The following is a 17,484-nucleotide window of genomic DNA, read 5'->3' as shown; positions in this document are numbered from 1 at the left end:
TCTTCTTTGCCTTATAATAGTGAGGCAAGTATCATTTGCATGGAATATCTTTTTTTCCAGTTATTCAATTTTATCCTATACATGGCCTTAAAATTTACACAGATCTCCTGTACATGGTATGTAATTGATTTTTCTGAATCCATTCAGCCACCCTATGGGTTATTTAAATTGAAGTATATGTCACTTATAATATTACATTAGTCTCAATGGTACAAAATTATAGTATTTTTCTACATTATGCCCCACTTAGTTATTACAAAATAATGGTTATATTTCTGTGTTGTATAATATATCCATGTGTGTTTATTTTCTTTTTTTTTAAATTTATCTTTTTATTGAAGGATAATTGCTTTACAGAATTTTGTTTTCTATCAAACCTCAACATGAATCAGCCATAGGTATACATATATCCCCTCCCTTTTGAACCTCCCTCCCATCTCCTGCCCCATCCCACCCCTCTAGTTTGACACAGAGCCCCTGTTTGAGTTTCCTGACACATACAGCAAATTCCTGTTGGCTCTCTATTTTACATGTGGTAGTGTAGGTTTCCATGTTACTCTTTCCATACAGCTCACCCTCTCCTCCCCTCTCATCTCCATAAATCTATTCTCTATGTCTGTTTCTCCATTGTTGCCCTGTAAATAAATTCTTCAGTACCATTTTTCTAGACTCCATATATGTGCGTTAGAGTATGATATTTATCTTTCTCTTTCTGACTCACTTCACTCTGTATAATAGGTTCTGAGTTCATCCACCTCAGCAGAACTGACTCAAATGTGTGCCTTTTTATGGCTGAGTAATATTCCATTGCATATATGTACCACAACTTCTTTATCCATTCATCTGTTGATGGCCATCTAACTTCCTGGTTCTAGCTATTGTAAATAGTGCTGCATTGAGCAGTGGGATACATGTGTCTTTTTCAATTTTGGTTTCTTCAGGGTATATGCCTCGGAGTGCGATTGCTGGGTCATATGGTGGTTTTGTTCCTAGTTGTTTAAGGACTCTCCATACCATCTTCCTTAGTGGCTGTATCAATTTACATGCTCACCAACACTGCAAGAGTGTTCCCTTTTCTCCACACCCTCTGCAGCATTTATTGTTTGTAGGCTTCTTGATGATGGTCATTCTGACCGGTGTGAGGTGATATCTCATTGTAGTTTTGATTTGCATTTCTCTAATAATGAGTGATGTTGAGCATCTTTTCATGTGTTTGTTAGCCATCTGTATGTCTTCTTTGGAGAAATGTCTGTTTAGTTCTTTGGCCCACTTTTTTATTGGGTTGTTTGTTTTTCTGGCCTTGAGTTGTATGAGCTGCTTGTATATTTTGGAAATTCTTCCTTTGTCAGTTGTTTCATTTGCTATTATTTTCTCCCATTCTGAGGGTTGTCTTTTCACCCTGCTTACAGTTTCCTTTGCTGTGCAAAAGCTTTTAAGTTTAATCAGGTCCCACTTGTTTCCTTTTGTTTTTATTTCTGTTTCTTTATTTCTGATCTTCTACGTAGAGGATCTTGCTTTGATTTATGTCATCGAGTGTTCTGCCTATGTTTTCCTCTAAGGGTTTATAGTTTCTGGTCCTACATTTAGGTCTTTAATCCATTTTGAGTTTATCTTTGTGTATGGTGTTAGGAAGTGTTCTAATTTCATTCTTTTACATGTAGCTGTCCAGTGTTCCCAACACCATTTATTAAAGAGACTGTCTTTGCTCCATTGTATATTCTTGCCTCCATTGTCAAAAATAAGGTACCCATAAGTGCATGGGCTTATTTCTGGGCTTTCTATCTTGTTCCATTGGTCTATATTTCTGTTTTTGTGCCAGTACCATACTGTCTTGATGACTGTAGCTTTGTAGTATAATCTGAAGTCAGGAAGGTTGATTCCCCTAGCTCCATTCTTCTTTCTCAAGACTGCTTTGGTTATTCGGGATCTTTTGTATTTCCATATGAATTGTGAAATTTTTTTCTAGTTCTGTGAAAAATGCCACTGGTAATTTGATAGGGATCACATTGAATCTGTAGATTGCATTTGGTAGTATAGTCATTTTCACAATATTGATTCTTCCTACCTAGGAACATGGAATAACTCTCCATCTGTTTGTGTCATCTTTGATTTCTTTCATCAGTGTCTTATAATTTTCTGTGTACAGTTCTTTTATCTCCTTAGGTAAGTTTATTCCTAGATATTTAGTTCTTTTTGTTGCAATGGTGAATGGGATTGATTCCTTAATTTCTCTGATTTTTCATTGTTAGAATATAGAAATGCAAGTGATTTCTGTGTATTGATTTTGAATCCTGCAACTTTGCTAAATTCCATGTGTGTTTATTTTCTACATTTGTTGTTGTTTAGTCACTAAATCATATCTGGCTCTTGGCAACCCCATGGACTGCAGCATGCCAAGCTTCCCTGTCCTTCACTATTTCCCAGAGTTTGCTCAAATTCATGTCCATTGAGTCGATGATGCCGTCCAACCATCTCATCTTCTGCCACTGCCTTCTCCTTTTGCATTCAATCTTTCCTAGCATCAATGTCTTTTCTAGTGAGTCAGTTGTTCAAATCAGGTGGCCAGAGTATTGGAGCACCAGTTCTTCCAGTGAATAGTCAGGGTTGATTTCCTTTAGGATTGACTGGTTTGATCTCCTTGAAGTTCAAGGTAAGTTGCCATGTCCTCCTCCAATGGACCATATTTTGTCAGAACTCTTCGTTATGACCTGTTCGTCTTGAATGGCCCCGCATATCATGGCTCATATAGCTTCATTGAGTTTCACAAGCCACTCCACCTCGACAAGGCTGTGATCCATGAAGAGGATTTTCTGCATAGGGTACTGATTATCTTTCCCTCCCTGCTTCATTCTCCCCCGTGGAAACCATTACTTTGTTCTCTGTGAGTCTATTATTGTTTTGTTATATACATTTTTTTCTTCCATTTTTTTAGATTCTACATGTGAGAATATATTTCTCTAACTTATTTCACTAGGTATAATGTCCACATTGTTACAGGTGGCAGAATTTGATTTTTTTAAAGTTATTTATATTTATTATTTCTCTTTTTGACTGCGCTGGGTCTTCATTGCTTTGCATGGGCAGATTTTTTTTTTTTTTTTTTTTTTGCATGGGCAGATTCTCAACCACTGTACCACCACCAGGGAAGTCCCTCCTTACAATTTTGGTTTGCATTTCTAGGAATTACCTATGTTGACGATCTTTTCAGCTGCTTCCCCTCCCACCCCCCCATGTTTTTAAAAGAATAAAATTTACCTCTTGAAATGAGCAACAGAAATTTGGCCCAGTTTTTAATTATTTTTCTATTACATATCACATGATGTTTCTTGATGGCCGAGGTCATGTAGAGCCTGTAAAAGTGTTTATGACTCAGTCATGTCTGCCTCTTTGCGACCCCATGGACTGTGGCCTGCCAGGCTCCTCTGTCCATGGGATTCTCCAGGCAAGAATACTGGAGTGGGTAGCCATTCTCTTCTCCAGGGGATCTTCCTAACCCAGGGATTGAACCCAGGTCTCCTGCATTGCAGACAGATGCTTTACCGTTTGTTGTTCAGTCTCTATGTCTGACTCTTTGTAACCCCACAAACTACAGCACACCAGGTTTCCCTGTCCTTCACTATCTCCCTGGGTTAGGTCAAACTCATGTCCATTAAGCTGGTGATGCCATCCAGCCATCTTATCCCCTGTTGCCCCTTTCTCCTCTTGCCTAAATCTTTGACAGCATCAGGGTCTTTTCCAATGAGTCGGCTCTTAGCAACAGGTGGCCAAAGTATTGGAGCCTCAGCTTCAGCACCAGTCCTTCCAATGAATATTCAGAGTTGATTTCCTTTAGGATTGACTTGTTTGATCTCCTTGCTGCCCAAGGGACTGTCAAGAGTCTTCTTCAGCACCACAGTTTGAAAGCATCAGTTCTTTGGCACTCAGCCTTCTGTGTGGTCCAACTATCACATCCATACATGACTATTAGAAAAACCATAGCTTTGACTAGACAGACCTTTGTCAGCAAAGTGATGTCTTTGCTTTTTAACATGCTGTCTAGGTTTGTCATAGCTTTTCTTCCAAGGAGCAAGTGTCTTTTAATTTCATGGCTGAGGTCACCATCCACATTGATTTGGGAGCCCAAGAAAATGAAATCTGACAGTTTCCACTTTTCCCCATCTGTTTGCCATGAAGTGATGAGACCAAGATGCCATGATCTTCGTTTTTTGAATGTTGAGTTTTAAGCCAGCTTTTTCACTCTCCTCTTTCACCTTCATCTAGAGGCTCTTTAGATTCTCTTCACTTTCTCCCATTAAAGTGGTATCATTTGCATATATTTACCATTTTAGCCACCAGGAAAGCCTAAGCCCTTGAAATGTCCATAAAAACCACTTTTAAATTTGTTGTTCTGGGAAATGGCCTCAAGGGGGCAGCATATCTTCATGCCCCCTTCTGGTAACAAGGACAAGCCTCGTCATAGCCAAAGTCCTGTGCCTTGGTTGTAAAGCAGAGTGCACAGTGATAAACAGGAAAAACAAACAGCCAAGGGTCGAAGGTCCTTACTTCTTACTCATTACCCTTCACCCTCCAGACATATCCCAAGTCCCACCAGAGTGCTAGGCTGAGACTGTTGTGGTAGGATGGTGAAATGATTAAGTAGGAGGCTAGAAGTAGGAAGGCCACACCAGGAGATGTGGAGACAGGATGACTTTTCAGAGCTCTTCCGACCCAGAGTACGCACCATTTTTTGGGAAAAATAGGCTCAGTGTAACTGCAGGAAAGCCCTGCTGGATCTGAAGATGACTGTCCCATGCAGAGGGAACCAGGCACTCTAGATTCAACAGGGGAAGTCTCATTTGCTTACACATGCTCACCACCACCTTAAGCAACATGATGGTCCATCCTTGGGATCCATGCCTGCTCAAGCCCCAGGGGTGTGACACTCTAAGATTGCCAGGCCTGAGAGCTCTAGAGTAGGCATTTGTATTCATTTTCTTCTCATATAACTTTTATTTTCTATTAGCATTGTTATGTTTGTTTGAGGTCTATAGCAACTTGATTCATATATACATTTATCTATTCTTTTATGACTCTTTTTCAGTATAGCTTAAGACAGATTGTTGAGGCGTTCCTATTGTATTCAGGAAGTCCTTGTTCATTATACTTTTGTTATATCTCTGAGTCTTGCTATCTACCTATACATCTTTTTATCCAGGCCATCTAAGTATCCAGCTATCCAACTGTATAGCTATCTAGTTGTTTCTACCTATCTGTATTTATATCTATCTAGCTGTCTATAGATCTATCAATATATCTATATTGAATTCCAAGGACAGAGGAGCCTGGCAGGCTACAGTCAATGGGGTCACAAAGAATCACATGGCTGAGTGACTAACACACACACTCACCATTGTCTATTTTTCTGTTTCTCACTATTAGTATCCAGCCATTTCAGTATACAGCTGTCTATATTTATATCTATTTCCAGCTCTCTACCTAGGTATCTATCTATCTATCTATATAAATATATATATTTATACTATATCTATCTAGCTATCTATGTATTTTTTCATATATATTTATATCTATGGGGCTTCCCAGGTAACTCAGTGGTAAAGAATCCAACTGCAATACAGGAGAGATGCAGGTTAGATCCCTGGGTTGGGAATATCCCCTGGAGAAGGAAATGACAACCCACTGCAGTATTCTTGCCTGGGAAATCCCATGGAAAGAAGAGTCTGGCAGACTATATTCCATGGGGTCACAAAGAGTCAGACTTAGCGACTAAACAACAATAATTTATACCTATATTTATCTAAGTATCAATTTATCCAACTATCCAGCTATCTTTCTCCCTATCTATTTTTACTATCCAGCTTTCTGTACATCCAGGTATCTGTCTTTCTATATTTATATCTATAATTCAAGCTATTTATTTGATCTTGTTCAGTCACAGAGCCGGCACCCACTCCTTGCCATCCCATGGACTGTAGTCAGCCAAGCTACTCTGTCCCTGAGGTTTCCCAGACAAGAATGCTGGAGTGGGTTGTCATTTCCTTCTCCAGGGGATATTCCCGATCCAGAGACTGAACCCGCATCTCCTCCACTGGCAGCCACATTCTTTACCACTGAGCCACCAGGGAAGGCCAACGTGCTATCTCTTCATCTATCTATATATCTGTGTGTGTATTTACGTCTCTGGGCTTCCCAGGTAGCTCAGCAGTAAAGCAGCCACCGGCCAGGGCAAGGGCCGCAGAAGGTGCAGATTCAATCCCTGTGTTGCAGAGTTCCCAAGCGGGAGAAATGGGAACCCACTCCAGTATACTTGCCTGGGAAATCCCATGAGCAGAGAAGCCTGGTGGGCTACAGTCTATAGGGTCACAGAGAGTCAGACACAACTGAGCAAATGAGCACACACGCATATTTGTATCTCTCCATCTATCTATGTACTCAGGTATCTATCTATATCTTTGGATCCAACTGTTTACAGCTATCAAACTGTCAATGTATCTACTTACTTATTTCTGGTTATGTTTCTGTCTCTCTATCCAGTTATCTATAGATCTATCTATAAATATATATCTACCCACTACCTCTTGATGTATATTTATATATATATGTCTTATATATATGACACATATATGTCATATATTTTATATATGGGTGTATACACACACACACATATCAATCTTAAAGGAAATCAACCCTGAATACTCATTAGAAGGACTGATGCTAAAGCTGAAACTCCAGTATTTTGGGCATTTGATGGGAACAGCCAACTCATTCGAAAAGTCCATGATGCTGAGAAAGATTGAGGGCAGAAGGAGAAGACAGCATCAGAGGATGAGATGGCTGGATGGAATTACTGATGCAACAGACATGAACTTGGGCAAACTTCAGGAGACGGTGAGGAACAGGGAGGCCTGGTGTGCTGAAGTCCACAGGGTCACAGAGTTGGCCACACCTGGGGGACTGAATAGCAACATATATGTCTGTCTATCTGAACTCTATATATCCAGCTATCTCTTTACTAATCTATCCCTCTTTATAGCAATATCTGTCAAGCTATGTATAGATGTATTTACTATAATTACTATCTGCTGCAATTAATACATTAAGCTATATAATTATGTTTATATCTGTCTCTGTATACATCTATCTATATGCAGATATACTCATCTATCTTTATATGTATATCAGTAACTACAGACATAGCTAGCTATATATCCTCTTCTATATCTATAACTATCTTTCCAGCTATGTATTACCCAGCTATTCAGGTGTCTCTTTATTTATCTATGTAACTCTATCTGTGTATGTTTTAATTCCTACCACTTAGATTACCTAACCCCTGAGCCCCAAACTTCCCTTCAGTTCAGTTCAGTCGTTCGGTCGTGTCTGACTCTGCGACCCCATGAATCACAGCATGCCAGGCCTCCCTGTCCATCACCAGCTCCCGGAGTTTACTCAAACTTAGGTCCATGGAGTCGGTGATGCCATCCAGCCATTTCATCCTCTGTCGTCCCCTTCTCCTCCTGCCCCCAACCCCTCCCAGCATCAGGGTCTTTTCCAATGAGTCAACTGTTTGCATGAGGTGGCCAAAATATTGGAGTTTCAGCTTCAACATCAGTCCTTCCAATGAACACCCAGGACTGATCTCCTTCAGAATGGGCTGGTTGGATCTCCTTGCAGTCCAATGGACTCTCAAGAGTCTTCTCCAACACCACAGTTCAAAAGCAGCAATTCTTCAGCGCTCAGCTTTCTTCCCAGTCCAACTCTCACATCCATACATGACCACTGGAAAAACCATAGCCTTGACTAGACGGACCTTTGTTGACAAAATAATGTCTCTCCTTTTTAACATGCTGTCTAGGTTGGTCATAACTTTCCTTCCAAGGAGTAAGCGTCTTTTAATTTCATGGCTGCAGTCACCATCTGCAGTGATTTTGAAGCCCAAATAAATAAAAGTCTGACACTGTTTCCACTGTTTCCCCATCTATTTCCCATGAAGTGATGGGACCAGATGCCATGATCTTAATTTTCTGAATGTTGAGCTTTAAGCTAACTTTTTCACTCTCCTCTTTCACTTTCATCAAGAGGCTTTTTAGTTCCTCTTCACTTTCTGCCATAAGGGTGGTGTCATCTGCATATCTGAGGTTATTGATATTTCTCCTGGCAATCTTGGTTACAGCTTGTGCTTCCTCCAGCCCAGCGTTTCTCATGATGTACTCTGCATATAAGTTAAATAAGCAGGATGACAATATACAGCCTTGACGTACTCCTTTTCCTATTTGGAACCAGTCTGTTGTTCCATGTCCAGTTCTAACCTGTTGCATACAGGTTTCTCAAGAGGCAGGTCAGGTGGTCTAGTATTCCCATCTCTTTCAGAATTTTCCACAGTTTATTGTGATCCACACAGTCAAAGGCTTTGGCATAGTCAATAAAGCAGAAATAGATGTTTTTCTGGAACTCTGTAGCTTTTTCGATGATTCAGTGGATGTTGGCAATTTGATCTCTGGTTCCTCTGCTTTTTCTAAAACCAGCTTGAACATCTGGAAGTTGATGGTTCACATATTGCTGAAGCCTGGCCTGGAGAATTTTGAGTATTACTTTATTAGCGTGTGAGATGAATGCAATTGTGCGGTAGTTTGAGCATTCTTTGGGATTGCCTTTCTTTGGGATTGGAATGAAAACTGACCATTTCCAGCCCTATGGCCACTGCTGAGTTTTCCAAATTTGCTGGCATATTGAGTGCAGCACTTTCACAGCGTCATCTTTCATGATTTGAAATAGCTCAACTGGAATTCCATCACCTCCACTAGCTTTGTTCGTAGTGGTGCTTCCTAAGACCCACTTGACTTCACATTCCAGGATGTCTGGCTCTAGGTGAGTGCTCATACCATCATGATTATCTGGGTCGTGAAGATCTTTTTTGTATAGTTCTCCTGTGTATTCTTGCTACCTCTTCTTAATATCTTCTGCTTCTGTTAGGTCCATACCATTTCTTTCCTTTATCGAACCCATCTTTGCATGGAATGTTCCCTTGGTATCTCTAATTTTCTTGAAGAGATCTCTAGTCTTTCCCATTCTGTTGTCTTCCTCTATTTCTTTGCATTGATCGCTGAGGAAGGCTTTCTTATCTCTCCTGGCTATTCTTTAGAACTCTGCATTCAAATGGGAATATCTTTCCTTTTCTCCTTTGCTTTTTGCTTCTTTTCACAGCTATTTGTAAGACCTCCTCAGACAGCCATTTTGCCTTTTTGCATTTCTTTTTCTTGGGGATAATCTTGATCCCTGTCTCCTGTACAATGTCATGAACCTCCATCCATAGTTCATCAGGCTGTCTGTCTATCAGATCTAGTCCCTTCAATCTATTTCTCACTCCCACTGTATAGTCATAAGGGATTTGATTTAGACCTGAGTGGTCTAGTGGTTTTCACTACTTTCTTCCATTTAAGTCTGAATTTGGCAATCAGGAGTCCATGATCTGAGCCACAGTCAGCTCCCGTCTTGTTTTTGCTGACTGCATACTTCCCTTAGGTAACTCTAAGTTTGTTTCCTGTCTGGGAGTAGGTTGCTGTTTGATAAAGTAGATCATTTGTATTCATGTTGGATTCTGTCTCAAAGCTGTGCCATATATCCTTACCCTTTCTGTGAATACAGGGATCAGTGTGATCTTCTGCAGTTTATCAATGTTGCTACCACTGGGAGACTTCACTCTTATCTTTTAGCTGAGTAATATCCACTGCATATGTATACCCAGTGCTCACTGTCAGAATATATGCATGTGTCCAAGGACTTTTTTGTAGGTTTCATGCCTTGCTTCTTGTAAACAGCAGAGCATGGACGTTGGGGTGCACGTGCCATTTGGAGGAATGGTTCTATCCAGATAGAGCCCCAGAAATGTATTTCAGTATCTCCTGGTTGCTATGTTTTCAGTTTTGAAAGGAAGCTGCTTATTGCTTTTTTGAGTGGCTTTTAGCCATCTGCATTCCCTTTATGAAAAAAAAATGACAGTTACGTTTTCTCCATCCCCCTCGATCATTCCTCCTAGACTGCCTGTTGACCAGTGCTAGGTGATACCTCACTATCCCTTTGGGTTTCCATTTCTCTAAGAGATGATGAAAAAAAAAAAAAAAAAAAAAAAGATGATGATGTTGAAAAAAATATCCAGGGGTGTTTTTGTTTGTTCTTGCTTTTTAGTGTGAACATATTATGCTCTTGGTGGAAAACAGCTTCTAAAATTTGGCCCTGTTCATCCTGCATTTTGTCTTACAACTCAGGATGTTATGTAGCTCTGGGAGCAGGTAGAATTCCGCAGGCCTTTGCCCAGGAGATACCCTGAGGCACAGGCTGTCCAACTGCAGTTCCCAAACTGACCACAAGACGGCGACATTTCTTGATGCCGCCTCCTGGGAACCGGGGCACGCTGAGCCCTAGTCACAGCTGGGGTCCTGGGAGGTGGTGCAGAGACAGAGAAACCACGGAGGGCCAAGGGTTGAGAGTCACTATCTCTTCAACATTACCCTTCACCCCTCTGCGCACACACACACATTCCAGGTCCTGCCAAAGGGCTCTGCTGAAGCAGTCATGGGAGGATGCGGAGGTGACTGGAAAGGAGGCGGCCAGAATCGGTACGCCTGGCGACGGGAGACGTGGAGACAGGGTGACCCAAAGCCCTTCCAGCCCAGAGTGTGCACCGTGTGCTGAGGGCCACAGGCCTGGTGGTGTAGGCATGGAGGGCCCTGGGATCCCCGCATTGTTGTCCCGCGCAGAGGGCCCGGGACCGCGAGACCCAAGGGAGGGCTCCTTGGCACACGCCTCCTGCGCAGCTGACTCGCCACTGCGCTGTCCGCCCCTGAGATCCACGCCTGCTCGGCCCCGGGACGGACCCCCGCCCCAGCTCAACCTGTCTGATGAGGGCTACTGAGCAGACGGCTGTATTCATTCTCTGCTGCTCACGGCCTGTTCATTGGTGGCTGGAGTAGTCTTCTGTACCATTGTGCTCATTTGAGGGGCACAGCCACTGGATTCGTGGGTCCCTGTGATCCTCTGCAGGTCCATCCACTCCCGACCTCATGGTCTTCTTCTCTCTTTGCTGAGTCACGGCTGTTCGCACACCTGAAGCATTGCTCGAGTCCATTTAGCCATCTGCCTTCCGTCTACTTGGAAATGGGGATTCCCGCTTGTCCTCCCCCGGCTCAAGCCCTTACCCTTTCGAGACTGCCTGCTGACCAGTGCTAGCGGAGACCTCACTGCAGGTTTGGTTTCCATTTTTCTAAGGGGTAATGAGGCTGACAAATCTCCACTGATTTCTTTTTTCCTGCTGATTTTTAAGTGTGAGGAAAATTTCCCTCTTGATGGCACTTGGCTTGTGCGGTTCAGTCCTGTTGTTCTTTTTGTCTTAGCAACCTCGGTGGTTTATCTAGGGCCCTAGGGCTGGCATCATTTAGAAGCCCGCAGGTCTTGGCCCAGGAGATCCCCTGAGGCTATGGCTTTCCAACAGTGGTTCCCAAAGATGGTGACATTTCTTGATGCCTCCTCCCAGGCAAAGCTGGGATCCTGAGTGGCGCAAAGTAGAGTGCAGGGAGACAGAACACAGAGGGCCAGGGGTGGGAGCTGTCATCTCTTCGCTGGTACCCTTCACCCCCCACACCATGCCAGGTCCTGCCAAAGGACTCAGTTGGAGCGCTCATGGGAGGATGGTGAGGTGACTGGAAAGCAGGCAGTTAGAACTGGCACGCCCAGCACCAGGAGATGTAGAGACAGGGTGACGTCCCAAAGCCCTTTTATAATATAAATTAATAGAGATGTATTTAGTAGATAGATATAAACATATAGATTAGAACTACCATACGACCCAGCAATACCACTTCTGGGCATACACACTGAGGAATCCAGATCTGAAAGAGACACGTGCACCCCAATGTTCATCGCAGCACTGTTTATAATAGCCAGGACATGGAAGCAACCTAGATGCCCATCAGCAGATGAATGGATAAGGAAGCTGTGGTACATATACACCATGGAATATTACTCAGCCGTTAAAAAATTCATTTGAATCAGTTCTAATGAGATGGATGAAACTGGAGCCCATTATACAGAGTGAGGTGAGCCAGAAAGATAAAGAACATTACAGTATACTAACATATATATACGGAATTTAGAAAGATGGTAACGATGGCCCTATATGCAGGGCAGAAGAAGAGACGCAGAAGTACAGAACAGACTTTTGAACTCTGTGGGAGAAGGGGAGGGTGGGATGTTTCGAAAGGACAGCATGTATATTATCTGTGGTGAAACAGACCACCAGCCCAGGTGGGAGGCATGAGTCAAGTGCTCGGGCCTGTTGGGCTGGGAAGATCCAGAGGAATCGGGTGGAGAGGGAGGTGGGATGGGAGACCGGGATGGGGAATTCGTGTAACTCTATGGCTGATTCACATCAATGTATGACAAAACCCACTGAAAAATAAAAAAAATAAATAAATTAAAAAAAAAAAAAAAAGATGTATTTAGTAGATAGATATAAACATATAGATTGACACATAGATATCTGGGTGTACATATATGTGTATATTATATATATGTGTGTGTGTGCGTGTATATAAACATAGATAGGTAGATATAGAGTGGAGATAGCTAGAAACAAAGATAGCTGGATAGAAGGATATAAATATAGGGAGAAGGAAATGGCAACCCATTTCAGTATTCTTGCCACGGAAATCTGAAGGACAGAGGAGCCTGGCAGGCTACGGTCCACAGGGTCACAAAAGAGTCGGACATAACTTAGCAACTAAACAAAAACATAAATAAACAAATCTGTGGATAGCTGGAGAGACTGACAGAGATACAAATATAGAAAAACTGATAGCTGAATATATAGACATAGATCTATAGATATCTATATAGAAAGATATAGATATAAACAGATAGCTGGACAGTTGGAAACATAATTGGATAGATATAGATACTGATATATATATATAAATACAGATATATAGATTAATCTATAGACAGCTACCTAGAGAGATACAGATTAGATAGATCAATACATATCTGGATAGAGAAAACTTAGTAGGTTGGGATTAAAACACACATACTAGTGTCATGTATGCACTATACATATTATATAGAACTATAATGCATATACATGAATGTATGTATATATGACAGAATGGATAATGAACCAGGCATTACTGGATAGGACAGGAACTTCTACTCAACACTGTCCTAAGCCACATGGGAGTACAATCTAAAAAAGATACATGTATATACATAGCTGAATCAAGTTGATTCCATTCAAAGAAACAACAACGTAAATGAACTACCCTTTGATAGAAAACAGTAACTGCATATATGTATGGACTATTACTCAACCATAAGAGAGAGTGAAATCATGCTTTTGCAGCAACTTAGACAATTTCCAAGTGAATCATACTCTTGTTGAAACCTAGCATCCATTCACCCATATGGGATGGAAAGGTGGAGACAAGAGTATTGGGTGAGGCACAAAAGAGCAGCTTTTATTGCTCTGCCAGGCAGAGGGGGCCACAGCGGGCTCACATCCTCAAGACTGTAAGATCCACGCTGGAGGGGGTAGGGAGTTTTATACTGACCAAGGAGCAGGCGTGAACAGCTTACAGACAAGTCTTGGATTAGTTAGCATCAAGGTGAGATTTCAAGCTTCATCAATCTTCTGTCTAAAGTCTGTTCTTGTGGTCACCAGTTTTCACCTGGAAGGGGTCTCATTCCTGTAAAAACAACTCAGGAGTGAGTGTCAGACCTTTCTGTGTATCTTCAGGGAACTGAGTCACGTGATTCTGCCACATGACTGAACTATAGTCTAAGTCGTTTCCAGTTACCCAGTGCGACCGCTATTCTTCAACATCTTCACATTTTCCAATCATTAACTCCATTTTTTTTGTGTGTGTGTGTGTCCTCTGAGGCATTTTATTTGTATGTATTACATCCCTAAAAAAAGAATCCAAGGGTTTTCCCTCCTGTGTTTTCGTCTTTCTTCTCCATGGTCCATGATGCCAGCTGAAGTGGTCAGTACAAGGAAACCAAACTGACGGAAGGGGAGCAGGTTATTCTGCCATTTTTCTAGATCTTTGAGTTAGTTGCACATCAAACCTGGGGCTGATCACTCCACACTTACTTAGCCTGCCTGTGAGGTTCACAACAATTTGCCCAGCCCTGTGATCATCAGTGATCTCAAATTTGCCAATGTAACTGTGCTTCATCATCACAGTTAGAAACCTGACGATGACTCTGGAGCACGGCCTAATAAGGACCTGGCGTTTGCCTTTCTTTATGGCATTGTAGATACTCGAGAGCATCAGCGAGGACATTCATACACACCATTCTAGTGGCAGGGAAAGATGGCAGAAAGAGGACCAAGCATTAACTCTTGGGCCAGCATTTTACTTCAAGACACAGGGGCTTGCACAGTTTCAGGTTCCCCTTTTCTTTGACATTCCTCAGGCTTGATGAGGAAGAGATGCAGAAAAGGAAAGAGAGCAAAAGTTTTAGATTGAGAGGTTAACCATAAACTTGGGAGATGTACTCTGCATACAAGTTAAATAAGCAGGGTAACAATATACAGCCTTGACGTACTCCTTTTCCTATTTGGAACCAGTCTGTTGTTCCATGTCCAGTTCTAACTGTTGCTTCCTGACCTGCATACAGGTTTCTCAAGAGGCAGGTCAGGTGGTCTGGTATTCCCATCTCTTTCAGAATTTTCCACAGTTTATTGTGATCCACACAGTCAAAGGCTTTGGCATAGACAATAAAGCAGAAATAGATGTTTTTCTGGAAAACTCTAGCTTTTTCAATGATCCAGTGGATGTTGGCAATTTGATCTCTGGTTCCTCTGCCTTTTCTAAAACCAGCTTGAACATCTGGAAGTTGACGGTTCACGTATTGCTGAAGCCTGACTTGGAGAATTTTGAGCATTACTTTACTTGTGTGTGAGATGAGTGCAATTGTGTGGTAGTTTGAGCATTCTTTGGGATTGCCTTTCTTTTGGGTTGGAATGAAAACGGACCTTTTCCAATCCTGTGGCCACTGCTGAGTTTTCCAAATTTGCTGGCATATGAGTGCAGCACGTTCACAGCATTATCTTTCAGGATTTGAAATAGCTCAACTGGAATTCCATCACCTCCACTAGCTTTGTTCATAGTGATGCTTTCTAAGGCCCACTTGACTTCACATTCCAGGATGTCTGGCTCTAAGTGAGTGATCACACCATCGTGATTATCTGGGTCGTAAAGATCTTTTTTGTATAGTTCTTGTGTGTATTCTTGCCACCTCTTCTTAATATCTTCTGCTTCTGTTAGGTCAATACCATTTCTGTCCTTTATTGAGCTCATCTTTGCATGAAATATTCCCTTGATATCTCTAATTTTCTTGAAGAGATCTCTAGTCTTTCCCATTTTGTTGTTTTCCTCTATTTCTTTGCATTGATCACTGAGGAAGGCTTTCTTATCTCTCCTTGCTATTTTTTGGAACTCTGCATTCAAATGGGAATATCTTTCCTTTTCTCCTTGCCTTTCACTTCTCTTCTCAGCTATTCGTAAGGCCTCCTCAGGCAACCATTTTGCCTTTCTGCATTTCTTTTTCTTGGGGATGTTCTTGATCCCTGCCTCCTGTACGATGTCACGAACCTCCCACCCATAGTTCTTCAGGCAGTCTGTGTGTCAGATGTAATCCTTTGAGTCTGTGTCACTTTCACTGTATAATCGTAAGGGATTTGATTTAGGTCACACCTGAATGGTCAAGTGGTTTTCCCTACATTCTTCAATTTAAGTCTGATTTTGACAATCAGGAGTTTATGATCTGAGCCACAGTCAGCTCTTGGTCTTGTTTTTGCTGACTGTATAGAGCTTCTCCATTTTTGGCTGCAAAGAATATAATCAATCTGATTTTGGTGTTGACCATCTGGTGATGTCCATGTGTAGAGTCTTCTCTTGTGTTGTTGGAAGAGGGGAATAATCCTGCCTAATTTAGGGAACAGACACAGAGTTAAAATAATCTTAATTTCCAAGCTCAGCATCAATATTTTGTGTTAAGAAAATATTACCTGTTTTAAATTGCTTTGTCATAGCACCTTGACAAACATTTGGAAAGTATTGGATGTATTACAATGAAGATCACTGCAGTGACTGAAGCCATGAAATTAAAAGATGTTTGCTCCTTGGAAGGTAAGCTATGACAAACCTAGATAGCATACTAAACAAGAAGGGACATCACTTTGCTGACAGAGGTCCGTATAGTCAAAGCTATGATTTTTCCAGTAGTCATGTACGATATGAGAGTGAGACCATAAAGAAGGCCGAGCACCGAAGAATTGATGCTTTCAAACTGTGGTGCTGGAGCTCTTGCGAGTTCCTTGAAATGCAAGGCGATCAAACCAGTCAGTCCTACAAGAAATCAACCCTGAGTATTCATTGGAAGGACTGATGGGCCAATACTTCGGCCCACCTGATGCATAGAGCCGACTCACTGGAAAAGACCCTGATGCTGGCAAAGACTAAAGGCAAAAGAAGAGGTCAACAGAAAATTAGATGGTTAGAAAGTATCACTGATTCAATGGGCGTGAATTTGAGCAAACTCCAAGAGACAGTGAAACAGGAGTCTGGCATGCTGCCGTTGATGGGGTCACAAAGATTCGGACATGACTTAGCAACTGGATGGCAACAACAATACAATGAAGATAATCGTTAAAACACACCTTTGTAGTGTTTTTCAAAAGAGCCCTCCTATTTTAGTTGTCAAACAAGAAAGTAATTTTTGAAGTGTTTCCTTTTTACCTATATTTAGTAACCAAGGAGCCTTTTCCTGGGAGGCTATAGCTTGAGCTGGGGCTTCCCAGGTGGGCAGCAGTAAAGAATCTGCCTGCTAATGCAGGAGCTGCAGGTTCGAAGATCTCCTGCAGAAGGAAATGGCAACCCACTGCAGTATTCTTGCCTGGAAAATTCCATGGACAGAGGAGCCTGGCGAGCTACCATCCACGGGGTCGCAAAGAGTGGGACAGAGCTGAGCGACTCAGCACAGCACACACCGTAGCTTGAGCTTCCTCGTTTGTTAATCCTGTTTCTAAGGTAGGAGGAAGGTTTCCTGACTGTAATACCTTGAGACCGTAAGGCTGTATTTGGGAGTGGCTATCAGGTATTGTTTTGAAAATGGCTGATGGTATCCTTAAGCACTCACGTTTCCAGGAGTATAGAGACGCGTCTGAACCCATGTCCCTAATGGCCACCTAGTTCCCATTTTGGATATCTGAGCCACAGTTATTTAATTTTTTAATGTAAATTTTTTAAATGGCTAAAGCAGATGTACAACGCATGTTTAACAGGCCACAAACAGCCTGTTTTCATCAGCCCAAAGTTCAAATTCAATCCTGTGCAAGCCAGAATGATTTCCCCATACCTCAACATGTGAAAACGTCTTTCACCACGTTCCCCGTTCAATTGCAGCTGTTTCCATAAACACCGCTGATAAATC

General features: G+C 42.0%; 1 pseudogene; it reads right to left on the bottom strand.

Moving 5' to 3' along the window:
• Nucleotides 1-13,950: 13,950 nt before the first annotated feature.
• LOC136167735 (small ribosomal subunit protein uS8-like) lies at nt 13,951-14,954 on the bottom strand (annotated as a pseudogene).
• Nucleotides 14,955-17,484: the final 2,530 nt, after the last annotated feature.

This window comes from Muntiacus reevesi, chromosome 4, assembly GCF_963930625.1.
Source record: "Muntiacus reevesi chromosome 4, mMunRee1.1, whole genome shotgun sequence".
NCBI lineage: Eukaryota > Metazoa > Chordata > Mammalia > Artiodactyla > Cervidae > Muntiacus > Muntiacus reevesi.
This window is presented reverse-complemented; position numbering and strand designations above follow the sequence as displayed.